The 13935-nt window shown below is 49.2% G+C and overlaps 1 protein-coding gene across 2 annotated transcripts in view; it reads right to left on the reverse strand.

Moving 5' to 3' along the window:
* TTBK1 (tau tubulin kinase 1) overlaps positions 1-8033 on the reverse strand; it is a 108950-nt gene extending 100917 nt beyond the window's left edge. The window contains exon 1 of one of the 2 annotated variants that reach the window (XM_032104201.1): positions 7889-8033. The gene's annotated coding sequence lies outside the window, so the exon portion shown is untranslated. Of the gene's footprint in view, positions 1-7471; positions 7542-7888 lie in introns of those variants that run through there. The other variant, XM_032104198.1, reaches the window with a different exon arrangement.
* Between the last annotated feature and the right edge of the window lie 5902 nt (positions 8034-13935).

A 13935-nucleotide genomic window follows, 5' to 3' on the forward strand; every position in this document is an offset into this window, starting at 1 on the left:
TGAGGCATGTGCCTTCTCATTCTGCAATTGGATTTTACACCAGCTTGTTGTGTCAGGGAAAAAAACCCTAAAAACCAACAAAATCCCCAATGCAAACAAACAAAAAACACACCAATAAAACCCCCAACAAAACTCTAAAATGTGTTCTTCTGGACAGATTCATTGTCATAAACCACATTTATACTTTGATCCTTAATTCTCCAGTGCTATGCCAAGTAACTGGATTCTGAGAATTTCCTCTTACAGAACACATATGGTCAGAACTTGTTTCTATAAAAAAGTATCATGAACCTTATGCCATATTTTAATGTAAAAATAACTTTCTATTCATAGCTGTAGTAACGTACTGGAAAAGTAAATTTTGTACATTACTTGGTCAATGCTCACAGCAATTTTTCAAACCTATCTCAACCTGCAATGAGTAATTGTGCATTCTGTGCTCAGCTTGCCAGAGTAAGCTGGCTCCTGGTGAATGCTTCTAATAATAAATACTCCACAGACAGAACAATTACTGGTTCAAGTCCAGCCTGGGATGTTTGGAAGGGGAAAAACCTATATAATCTCATCCCAATCAGAAACACAGGCAGCAAGGTTAAAGAAAATCTGTTTTGCAAAAGAAGCAACAAGCACACCAGAAATGCCAGCTTCTGAACTGCCACCAGACTTGAAAAGAGGCTGCAGGACCTATGCAACCAGACAGCTCTGAGCCCTGGGAACCAAATGGCTCCTGACATTTCCCTCACATAACTGTCACAAGAGTGACAAACTACTTGACTACCTGCCCTTTGCATTTTCACCTTTTACATTTTCTCTTTTGTCCTGTTGGCTCAATGGACAAAGCCCCATAAGCCTTGTCTCTGCTTGAGAAGCAACCACTCCTTATTTCTTCATAGAAATGGGGAACAGCAGAAAGGAAAAGTGCATCTTCAACAAAATGCTTCTGAATACAACCAAACTCACGCTCAGACATCTATGAATAAGCCACAGAGGTCATGCATACAGAGCAGAGCATTGCTGCAGAGAGAAGCACAAAAAAAAAGGGAGGCAATTCTGTCCTTGCCTACTGGTGAGAGACAATAGAGTCCAGTAATCCATGCCTCATGCCTACTAAAAATCCTGGATCAGAAAAAAAGGCTGGAAGGTGCCTTCCACTTGAAAACTAAACTCTCTAAAATGCACGGAACTTAGCCCACAGAAATCCCAAAAAGCAAGGAAATGTAGTGGAGAAGTACCTCCCCTCCCTATCATGAAAATTTAAGAAACTGAAGGGTTCTGCCTTTCCAGCTCATCTTCTGCTAGAAGCTGAAGCCTGACAACTACAAATTAGTTTTTCATTGGTATTTTTCTTAAGGACAGGATCTGAAACAAGAAAGATGGTGGATTTTCTTTTCAGACCAAGGTTGAGCACCTCTAAAAAGGCATGCTTTAGCTACTGTTAATTTTACTAAAAGCAAAAACACACCAAAAAAAAAAAAAAAAAAACAACAAAAAAACCCAAAAGACCCCAACAAAAAAACCCCCAACAACAACAAAACAAAACAAACCCCAACAACAACAAAAAAAGCCAACACCCACCCCAAAATCATATTTTAGGTGCTTAGATGCTAATGAATGAAAGGTGAGACTTTAATGGGAGCACTGTTACACTATTACCTACATTACCCCATAAATCCTACAAATCCCAATGCTGGATCCACAGCTCCAGGTTCCTAATTAGCCAATCTAAAAATCTGCCTCAAATGAAAAGAAGCAGTTCCCCTTTCTCCTCCCAGCTTTGAACTGGTGTATGTAAGATTCCACCATGGGCTAGTCAGCCACCATGGGTTCAAGTGGTGACCTGTACTAGCAGAAAAACTATTCCTCTTCCTAATAAACAAGGGCATTTCCTTGGCTTAGAGCTTCCTGAATTGGTTCATTGTAGGCTCAGTCAAATGCAAGTGGCAGCACAATGGAGGAGCAGTACCTCAGATCCATTTCAGCCTCAGTCAAGCTGTGCTCTGTGTTTGTCTCCACAGCAGGAAGCTCTTGGCCTTCTGTGAGATCAAAGGATTCAGTCCCTTCTGCTTAAGAACACTGGAGTAACTCTGCCTGAGGCCACCTTTTTTTTTCCCAAGGAAAACAAAACTTAAAAGAAACCAGTAAGTTTTGATTAAATTACTAGCACAACTCTGAGACTAGTAAATTTTAGAAGTCTAATGCAGCTAGATTCTGTTTAAATAATTCAAGCCATAATTAGACCACAAAGTCTAAGTCTCCTAATACAATGTCACCACAAAGGTGACTTCTGTTCTCTGGCTGAGGTGGTACAGGAAGCAAACAACAAGCAACTTTCATAAAATGAGGGAAACAAGCCAGACAATTTATTAGAGCGTCCAATCAAGAGGAGCACTGTGCTGATGCCTCTGAGAAGGTGAAAGTATCAGACAGCTACACCATACCCATACCCTTGTTTCAGTGAGCAGAACAGGTATCAAGAATTTAAACTGCATGTCGAGAAGCTATGGACCAGCCAGGGGCAGGAGTGGCAGAGCAGGTGCTGGGAGGCAGATTCTCACAAAGAACCACAGCTTCAGGGAAAAATGGGCTGAATTTTAGAAAAAAACACCACACACACACACACACACGCAGAGAAAGAGCAGTTTCAGGATTATAAGGTATTTAAATGAAACCCAGAAAACCAAAGAGATGCAACAGGTTTCAGAGGTAAGGTAGGGAATGAGGACGCGTGGATTCAAGGGTGAACACGGAGCTACCCAGGCACGTTCTCCAGTGCTCCATGGAAAAGGTACACAGAAAAATGCCAGGTCACTCCATGAGAGAAAGAGTACTACACACTACAAAATAAACAGACAGACTCATAGGAGATAAAGAAGTAATTTTGTATCAAGGCTAAATGGAAAAATGTAATAGTAAAGCTACCCCGTAAGACCAGATTAAAGCAGCAACAGTGATGTGCCATGTGAGAACAGATGGCCTGTGCCTTTAGGAAACAGGAGGCAATGGGGAACTTCAGTTTCCTCATGCAGATCAGCATTACCAAGATGAAATTTTAAATATAACTTACAAATAATTCCACTTTGTTGAACAGAAATGTATCACCTTTAAAAAAAACCAAAAGAACAAAAATTCTTTGGCCAGTGCAACTTCTACTTCATTTTATTTCTGACTTACTGTGCCAACAGAAGGTTTTTAGAATAGAAGATGTGTGCAAAAGAAGAAAACAGTACAAATGATTCCAAGTGATGATGTTTTTTCCCGATGATGTAAAAGAGATTAAGTAAATTCTTACAGATAAAATCTAGATATTTTCTACCCATATCTGACCAGCGGCCAGCCAGCCAGTCTGCTAAATGATGGACAGATAAGAAATTGAAAGACTGTTTGAAAGGAAGATCAGAAAGAAGATGCCAAGGATTTTTGGCTGCTGTTTATTTTGAAGAGCTCTGCAGAGGATCTAGAAAATCAGTCTTCCACAACAGACATGTTTAGAAAACTGAAGATTAAAAATTAAACTCACTGGCAGGCAGAAGGGAGAAGCCCTGATTTATAGATCTATTAGGAAAGGCTAGGTGCTTTTAGGAAGACTCAACAAGCACACAGATATGTGTGGTATCAGGCCAAAGGCCTTAGAAATTAAGATGTTCCAGGATAAAACTAAAGTTCCTCTAAAACTAATAACTGGCTACAAGAGAGGAAAACACATAGGAATGCAGAGCTAGGTTTCACAACAGAGTGCTCTTAGCACACAGGTCACACCTTGTGTACATAGAAAATTATTCAGGCCAACAAATAAAAAGGCTGAAAAGCTGCATCCTGCACCACCACGGTGGTAAGGGGTGTAACCAGGGCAAGCACAGTGTGCCTGTCTTCTTAGCCTTTCCTTGAGCATCAGCTCTTGGTCACCGGTAGAGAAACGACTGGAGTGATCCGGGGGTTTGGCCTGAGCAGTCGAGTTTATGATCCTATAATCTAAACCTTTTCACCAGACATCAATGTCTCCTCATCTCTTTGTCTTTTCCCATGACTGGGAGGACACCAAAGCTTTGGACCCAGGCAGCTCCTGGGCTGACAGTGGCCTCACAACATCTCCTACTGCACAGACAGAGAGGAATCCACTTCCATCTGCCACAGCTGACACCAGCTCTCTTTCAGAAGGCTGGGATGCCTCATTTCTTCCAAGAGGAGATCTGTGCCCACAGGCATTCTCTGCTCTCCACTGCACCTATCCAGCTGGGGCCAGTGCAGGATCCAGTTTGTTCCTTTCATACTGCTCACCAAATTAAAGATGACACAGCTTGACACCAAAAGGAAAGGGTTTCCAAACACATCTTATTTGATCAGCTCTACAGTCCATCACGCTGTCAACATCTTCCTTCTCAACTACAAAAAACAGCCTCTCCCATGTGTGCAACTCTTGAGTAGTGGAGAAGGCCCAACAGAAAACTCTGTGGAAGTGGGTAAGACCAAAAGGGGCCAAGGGACTGTGAATCCCATGAAAAAACCTACTGTGGCAGTTTTCTATTTTGCCCGTCGAGCCTAATATGTTGATGTACCCACCAGTCTCCAGAAAACCAGAACAGTTCACATGAAAAACCACTTGATACAATAATGTCCAAGCCACGTTGCTACTGCTAGCTTATTTTCCATATTTTTGGGGAGAACTGTTGTGGCTCTCAACAATGTGATATGCAGGTGCTGGGCACTGTTGTGGAGAAGACCATGGACTGGCCTGACCAACAAGGATTGCCACTGTCCAGTTTGGCCTGACCAACAAGGATTGCCACTGTCCAGTTCATAGCTGGGGAAACTCTCACATGCAAGGGAGTCTCCGTTTTCAGATGCACCACGTAAAAGTCACATCATCTCCCCCGCTTCTCAAGTCTCATTCCTAAAGCTTCAATAAATACCCAACAGATTCTCCCACTCTTCCTCTGGACTAGGGAGGGAGGTCTCATAGCTGGTCTTCCTTATTCCTCCCTCTCAAAGCAATCTTAACATTTATTCCAATGGGATGGTGGCCCACAGTGACATTTAAGGGGATTTCATGATGTTTCAGAGGAATACACACTTTTTGGTTATTTTTACTGGAAGAAGGGGAGGGAAGCACTGGTTGTGTCCACTCTGTATCTTGCTCAGTAAACTAGCAGAGCTAAAACAGGTTTTTAGCAAATGCTTCCACAATCACACCAGCAAATATTGGGCTGCGCCTTGCAATGTTCAAAGTAGAAGATACCAACAAAGCCAACACGTCCTTAAAAATTAAGGAAGTTTACAAAGCTCTTGAGGATTTTATAAACACCTATTCCTCTATAAGGACCTATTTTCTGTCCTCTGCTCTGTTTTCAAAGTGAATCAATGTTACTGGAAGGTCACTATGGAGCTCTGGCAAACAAATCTAACCTAGGAACTTCCCAAGATGAGGAGCCGCTCCCAAAGCATTTTTCTGGACCCTGCACATTAAGACTAAGGCAAAAAACTGAAAGGACACAATTGAAGAGGTGAGCACACAACAAGACCCACATGATAGGAGTGGGCTATCTGATAAGCTCTGATGTGTCAATCTTTCCATAAGAGAGAGCAAGAAATAGCATGAAGGGATTCCCACACTAAAGATACAGAAGAAAGTGGGATTTGGCTCTTCCTGGATCTGTCTGATCATTCCTGCTTTGAAAAACAAGTGTCACCCACTTCCCTTGGAGGAGAGCTCCAGGCTGCCTGATGCAGCATGGAAATACACCTGCCTTCACCAACAAACACTGGGAACGGAGAGGGAAGGAAATCCACACACGGGCCACAAGCACCACTGCATTAGCACCAACCCTGGGGGATGATGGAATAGATTTCCTAGCACTGGAGCCACTCCCTTACGGAGGACCAACAGCATTGACAGGGATCTGGCTTTTTCCTTGAAGACTATTCCAAGAAAGAAAAAGTTAGGCAGGTGTCCCCAAGACTGACCCTGATAAAAGTGTCCTACAAGAGATTCCAGTGCTTTATTTCACCCAAGAAGAGGAACTTAGCCTGCTCCTGAAGGAATGAGATTACCACAAAGCACACAAAAGCACACAGCAGTAACAGCAGTGGATACCACGTACACCATTCATGAGCACAGCATCTCAAAAGTTTCTGATTCCACCTATATCACCACGAGGATGCTCCTTATGAGCTGGATGATCACTGGCACACAAAGGAAAAAAAGCCGAAACATTAAGACATCGTTCCAATTCTGGCCCTCTTTATACTCTCAGAAGAAGGCAGCACACTGAAATGTGGTGACACACTGACACTCATGAGACTGAACTGACGCTTTTTAGTCGGAGCACCTGTACAGGCACAGCACCTACAAACACTGCTGCTGAGGGAGCATTAGCACATCCTGTGGCACAACACAACACGAGGCTAGATTTCACTCACAGAAAGTCCCCAGGTTGAAAATCTCTGTTGTGACTCACTGAGAAGTTTGTTGCTAAAAGGCAACATTTTTAGTGACACTACAAAAAATCCGTATGAAATGGCAGAATTAGCAAACCTCTCCTTCTATCAATCAAACTACCTTGCAAGCCTAAGAAAATTCAAAGTAGATTTGGTTTGAACTGCTCAGAAACATGATACCAACAGGTATCCAGTCCCCAGCCCCAAAACCCACTGTGGGTCTTGAACTTGTCATGCAAGTAGCTGTCAGAGTGACCAGGTCATTCTAGTGCTTCGTACAGCATTCTGGTTCCCTGTTAAATCCCAGATGCACGTCAAGGTCATGGTGTTCATCTCGAGAGTCCTCAGTGGGTCAGACCCTGGTCACCGGATACCTCCTCTCCCAGAATGCAGGGAAAGCACAATGACTATGGACGCATCCAGCGATGTCAACTTGGGCGCCACGAGCAGTACCGACACCACGGCAGGAGACTCTGAGCCCCAAAGCTTCAGGAGACATGGCCACGCACACAGGAGCACCATTTCCACCCCGCCAAAGAGGAGGAACTCTCAGCCTCCTGCCTCAAACCCGAGCACCACGGAGTTATCCCAATGTAACGCGATAGAAGCGCTCCCTCCCCAGAGACCTCTATGGAGCGGGCTGGCTTTCCACATGCGGCTGGACAGGCAGCCGGTGGCCCCGGGCAGGATGCCGTGCCCAGCCCCGAGCGGCACCTGGCCCCACTGAGGTGGCCGACACCCTCCGTGGGTTTCCCTGGAGCCCGGCCCGGCACAAGGCCGCGGGAGCCTTCGCACCTCAGTCCCCGCCCGGCACCGGGACCAGCGGCGGCGGCCACCGGTACCACCCGACGGGGCCAATCCCTCCGGCGGAGCCTCCCAGGGCTCAGGGCGCCCCCACCCCTGCCGTGCAGAACGCAGCGAGGCCACGGCCCGCCCATCCCGCGGCGGCACCCCCGGGCATCGCCGCGACCCCCGGCCCGGGCAGGAGCGGCGCTGAGGGGCGGCCGCCACCCAGGCCCCCGCCCTCCCCTGCCCTCACCTCGGGCCGTCCCGCCTCCCCCCGCCGAGGAGGTGGCCGCGTCCGCCCCTGCACTGCAGCTGCCGGCACGCCGCCCCCCCACTCCCCGCCGCCCCTCTCGGCAGTTGGTTCGCCCCACCCGGCCAACCTTCTCATTGGTGGCACCGGGCCGTCACTCCGCCGCTGGCCCGCCCACCCCCGCGGGCACGCTGGGAACCCGAGTCCCGCGCGCGGGACTCTCTCCCTTCGGCTGGAGACGCCGGGTGGGGCGGTAAACTACATCTCCCGCAGTGCCCCGCGCGCAGCCCCGGCGCGGCACGGCCCGATGCGGTCCCCGTTCCCGCATCTCGCAGGCCGCCGGCGGGACGGTCCCTCCCTTCCTCCCTTCCCCGCCCGTGCCCGCCGCGGCCCGTCCTGGCCCGGTCCGGCCCGGCTCACCTGGCCCCGCCGCCGCCGGCGCTTCCCACTGCGGCCGGCGCAGGCAGCGCATGCCCCACGCCCTTCAGTGCGGCTCCTCGGGCGCGGTGCCGCCGGCCCGGCGCGCTGCGGCTGCGGCTGTGGGACGGGCCGGCCCCGAGCGCATCCTCCCCCTCGGAGCCGCGGCGGGCGGCGGGATTCGCCCACAATGCACCGCGCGCCGCACCGACAGCATCAGCCTGACATCACCCGCGGGCCGTCCCCGCCCGGCCGGGCCCGCCCCGGGCCCGCCCCTCCTCCACCGGCACCGGGCACCGACTGGCGGCACATGCGGCTGGGCACCGCAACGCGCCGCGACTCCGGGTGCTGGGACTCGGCGTGGGACGGGGAACAGGACCGGCACGCCACTGCCCCGCCCTGGGACCGGGAACGGGACCGGGACCGGCATCGGCGCTGCCAACGCGATCACGGGCCCTGCCAGGACGGGGATTGGTGCTCGTCTCTGCGCTGGTGGCATCAGCTCTGGCATCAGCAGCATGGCCCTGGGCACTGCACTGCCCTGGGACTGGGGCCAGCGCTGGCACAGTCTGCACAGGGCCGGGTGACTGCACTGTTGGGACCAAGGCCAGAGCCAGCACATCTGCCTGAGGCTGGGCATTGCATTGCACAGGGACTGGCAGCGTCACCACTATGGGCCTAGCACTGCCCTGAGCTGGCAGTGGAGTCAGCCCCAGCAGTGCTGGCCTGCAGCTTTTTACTCCAGTCCTCTGGGGCCAGGGCCAACAAGGGACTGGTGCACTCTGCTGCACTGCAAGTGGCAGCATCAGCAGAGTCTGGGCAGGACACTACACTGGGACCAGGACCAGCACCACCAGCACTGGCCTGGACACTGCACCATCAGGATCAGAATCATTCCCCATCCATACAGGGCCAGATCTTGCCCTGCCAGGGCTGGGAACAAGCCCAGCGGCTCATCAGCAGCACCCAGAAATGGCTCAGACAAGTGAGCCTGTCCCTGCATGCAGCTGAGCAGTGTGCCTGTCCCTGGGCAGTTTCCCTGTTCCCCTACCCTGAGGGGCACAGCTATGCCCCTGCTCCAGAGAGGTGCCATTCTTTCTCCCTGCTCCAGCTTGCTGCCAATCACATTGTACTTGAAGCACAGATAAATGTGGCTCCTACAGATGTGCTGTGCACTGCTCATGGCTGTGCCTTCTTGTCCCCTTTTCGCTGCAAATCGCCCATATTCCAGCTGGTCCTCACACTTCTGTCCCAAACCCTGGATGGGCACTGTTCTGTGCCTTATACACCTTCACAAAACACACTGCAAGGGACACTGCTGCCAGACCCTCCCTGCAACACACTGGTGCCTTCTCCCTGTGCCCATCAGAGTGGCCCAACCTGGTGTTGATCTATAGATGGAGGTTGCCATATGTCTCATGAGTGGGATGTCACACCAGCTTCCACAGGGCTGCAGTGCTCCCCAATCCCTTGTGGGACATATCTCCTAGCCAGGACTTTTCCCCACCACCAAAGCAGCCCCTTGGGGCCAGAGTGGTAACCCAGGAGATGTTATGAAGATTAACAAACCTGCAGACATGCTTGTGCCCACCACAACCATGGCCACCCCCAGCTACTCAGATCAGGGTGAACAGGCCCCCACAATGTTCTTCCACTGGCTGGAGCCCCCTGCATTGAGGACTTGCTCAGTGGAAGCTTTCCACAGAGACTCCAGGGAATCTCCAGCCCTGTAGCAGCTCATCCTGGAGGTCCTAGGCTGTAAGACACTGGTAGTTGCACCCCATGCTGAGGTTCCTGTCATTCCAGGTATGTGACAGAGAGATGATTGGCAGTTGCCATGTGGGCTCTCCGTGCTGCCAGTCAAGATCCCATCACTTGTATTCCCAAGCACTGGTTCATGGTGCTGAGTCTGAGAGGAAAAGGAAGCGGGCAAACCAAACTGAGGTGAGGGAACTGTTATTCCCCAAGAGGTCATCTTACTTCTCAGTATCCTTCAGATCTCTCTTTCACAGGGCTGGTGGAGCACCAAGCACAGACCCAGCAGCAGAATTGGATTGAGCAACAGTACCAGTCTGGAAGGGATAAAGGGTTTAATGCTGCAGCCTTCAGTCCACCCTCAGGTTGGGCAGCCCCAAATGCTGCCCAAGAGGAAGTCAGTGTGATGTGGAGATTCATCAGCAAGGACTTTCTGGAACAAAGCACATAGCAGACCCAGTGTGGGCTGCTGATGCAGGAGAGCAGCCAAATGGGAAAGGAAGTTCTGTGTTGATCAGTATCAGCAGCAGCACTGAATCCCCTTGGTTTGAAATACAGCCTTGAGCAGAAAACTTCTCAGAATGGGACAGCTGATGGCCTGGCCTGTATAAAAGCAGTCTAGTTTTCTGGATATTTTTAAGTATCGCTTTTCTCCCTTGTCACTCACTGGGAATTTATTTTTTTATTATACATTCATAAGTGGAAGTGCAGCAAATCTATATTTTTCACACAGTTTTGACCTTTGTTTCAGGTGTGACCAGATGTGATCAGATCTGACAAAGATTCACGTCCCAGATTAGCTCAGGTACTCAGCTCCTTCAAACCTGCTGCAGTTCCCATTGCTTTGGACACAAGGTCCGTGCTGATCTGTCAAAGTGGCACCTGAAGAACTGCATTTTAGCTTTATTTCATCCTTGGTCTGAACTTCCCTCTAAGCCTGCTTTTCTGCCGATGGAGCTGAATGGGCTTAGAAACCTGCTGGAACAGTGTCTTGGTTTGAGACAAGTTTAGGAGGAAACGTCCTGTAATGAACATCTCCTTGTAAGAAGGCAGGTTTCAGCACTCCCTCCCCCACCAATACTAAAGGAATTTCCTGGATGAAAGTGAAAAAACCTGTTTATTTAACAAGCAGAGTGCTAGCAGGGCAAAGACAAAAAATGAGTAATGTTAGATAATAAACCTCCTCGATGTGGAGAAAGCTGGTGGTTTTAGAGTTCTGTCTGTAGCTGGCTTGGCCCCTAAAGAGGTCTGAGGCTGGGATGCGACGTCCCCGCAGCCTCCCTGCTGATCCACGGGGTCCAGTGATCTGGTTCTCTGATCGCAGATGGGGCGAACAGTTCCAGAAGAAGAAGTTCCAGAGGATTTCAGTATGCAGTCCTGGGAAAATTTCTTGCCTCAGCTAAGAGGCTGGCTAAAAGCAGGAAGGTGCTCCCTCGGCTCTGCAGCGGTGAGAATGCGGGGGAGTGTGTGTGAGTCCTTGAACACAAACCACGCTGAAGAATTCGCCTGGCTTCTCTCCCCCCTCTCCTGGACCCAGCTTAAAGCTATGGGACCCATTTCTGGGCATAAAGCAGATATAGGGAAATACAGAATTATCATAAAATCACCCCAAGACAAACAGCCACCTGGGAACATGTCCAATTTAATCTGCAGGCACAAATGTAGCTGAAAAGGATCAAAAGATTTTATTAAAATCTGGGTTAATTGTGACTTGGGAGGATTTCTAACACAGACCAGCATGTACTTAGCTCTGTGGTGGTGTTTCTGCCTGGCCCTGGCTTTCTTTGTGGAGTCAGATATCAACTGTGTGCATACCATGTGAGAAGACCATTGGAAAGGACAGGAGCAGAACAGTGATAACCAAGAGACTGTCCTGGACTTCACAACCTTACTATTCTACTTTTAGATCATTAAGGGACAAACAGGGGGATGAGCAATTGAGAAACATAACACCTCATTGGGTAAGTCTTTTCTATATTGACAGGAATCAAAGATGAGGCCAATAAGTAACTGCTGGTAGCAGTTAAGAATAAGAGTAGAAAGATGTGGAGTTGGTGGGGTTTGGTTCTGGTTTTGATTTTTTAATTTTTTTTTTTTTTTTTTTTTTGCTATAGCTCTGTCAGCAGACATCTGCAGCCAAACTCAGCCCCTACTCAACCCACTACTGGCATTGCTCATCAGTGCCTGCCATGATACCAGCACAGAAGACCCTTAATTCAGGCCAAGATCTGCAGCTATTCAGCAGCTGTGCCTATTACTTACTAAAATCTCCTGCAGGGCAGTGAGATTGCCTGGCTGGTCTGGGAGACTGTGCCAGGGGACTTAGCTGCATCAGGGAATGACTTCTTCTGCCCTGGCAGCCACAAGCCTTTGGAAGCTGCTACACAGAGGTGGCATTTTCAGATCACAGTCACCAGATTTCTCCAGAGCTGGGACTCCATAATGCCGGAGAGCCCTAAGAATGGAGAGAGATGCAGTGAATGCAGGAAGCAATTCTGTGACCTGTCTTCTATCCGGCACCAGCCTTTCCTGGCACACTCAAAATACTTAAGAACGAGAATTGCTGTAACAGCCCTTGGTTCTCAAAAAGTCAACAGCCTGATGCCAGCCTTCACTCACTTGTTCAGAAAGTCAGAGCTAGAACAAGTAGGCATTGCAAAATCTCAGGGACTCTTTCCCCCTCTCCTCAGCTCTTCTGGAGGCAAGAAAAGATATTTGGGATTGTGCTTGTTCTGCCCAGCAACCCATCTGAATGGGGTGATCAGGTGGCCTCCACACTGGATTTGGGTTGTGTTGCTGCTGACCATGGTTATCTCTGAGGAAAAAGGCAGCCAAAACTTGAGAGCGGGGGATGTTTTGGTGAGTCATGAGCAAAACAGAACTTGCTGGTAGAAAAGGAAAATGAGTCTTGGTGGAAGAAAACCAGAGAAGGGCATCATTCCCAGATCTCAAGATCCACAAATGAAGCAGGTAAGCTTTAAGGCCAAATAATTTAAATTCTTGGTTTATTTTTTTGAGAACTCATTTGTTTGTTTTGTGAAAAGCATTCCTCAGAAATCCTGAAAGGGGTGGGATTTGCATATAATTCATCTTTGATAAAAAACTTTTGAGCAATCCTTGGACAAACCAAGTGAAAGCTGAAGTGCTCTCCGTGCCCCTGTCTGGCACCAGGTGGCACACCTGCTGCTGCTTGGAATTTAGGGCTTGGGCAAAGCAAAAAGCAACAGTCAAAACACAAGGCAGCAATATCGAACTACAGCAGCCATGTGCTAATGCCAGCTTTACAAGGAAATTAAAAGTGTATTTATTCTTGTTTGTTACCTATAAAACACAGTAGAAAAGTTCAGCCGTGTCAGAAAATCACACAAAAATCACACACAAAAAAGTGCCTGGTGATATTTTTAGAACAGAAAAACACTCTTTGTCTCTACCACAGCCAGAAGAAGTTTCATAGCATATAGAGTTATTTCAAGTTTTTAATTCTGAACATGAAATGTGCTTTGCCTACCCAAATCCTGGGAGTGAGTAGATTTGGTGCTCAGGTAGTTTGGCGCTTCTTAAGGATGCCCAGACCATGCCCCTCTGAGCTTTCAAACTCTCTGCTGGGAGGCTGGACCAAGCCGTCTAACAGAATTAGTTTATTCATGCCAGGAAAGAGCATGTCCCTGCTATGCACAATGAATAAGCTCTGCTACCTGCTGTAGAACCTCGCTACTCACTGTTGAGGGTTGCACCATGAAGCTGGGGTGAAATCTGGTCCCTAGATTAATATGGAGGAAGAAGTGTTGTGATACTAAAGCCAGGACTTCCATGCTGGGGTAATGATGGTGCTCGCAGGGCTGCCAAGCAACACGTGGATGTGTAGCCCACTTAGAGACACCCCATTTTGAGCAGAGGGGACAGGGTTATGACATCCGTGTTTATGGTGGTGTACGAAGGCAAAATGTGTTTGCCACCTGCCCACAAGCACAAGGACTGTCTGTGCATGAGGACCGTGCCACTGGCCATGTTCATTTTGTGCTCAGTGTCCGGGTGAGTGGTGATGGACACCGGCTGGAGGTAGGACAGGGTGCGTGTGTGTCGAGAGTTGCTTTTTATGTTTAAACGCCTGGCTGTACCTGGGCACCCGTGCTGTGGTGGCGAGGGTGTGAACAGGGGTGCACCCTTGCCTGAACGTCCGTGCAGGTGATATCCCCACAGAGGGAAGTGCTGGGTCTATCTCTCCAGGTGCAGGCGTATCTCTCGCGGTTTCTCCCGGGAGGGGCAGGATGTCCCTGGGTGCGGGGTGCCTGAGG

The sequence above is a fragment of the Corvus moneduloides genome, chromosome 3 (assembly GCF_009650955.1).
Source record: "Corvus moneduloides isolate bCorMon1 chromosome 3, bCorMon1.pri, whole genome shotgun sequence".
Classification (NCBI taxonomy): Eukaryota; Metazoa; Chordata; class Aves; order Passeriformes; family Corvidae; genus Corvus; species Corvus moneduloides.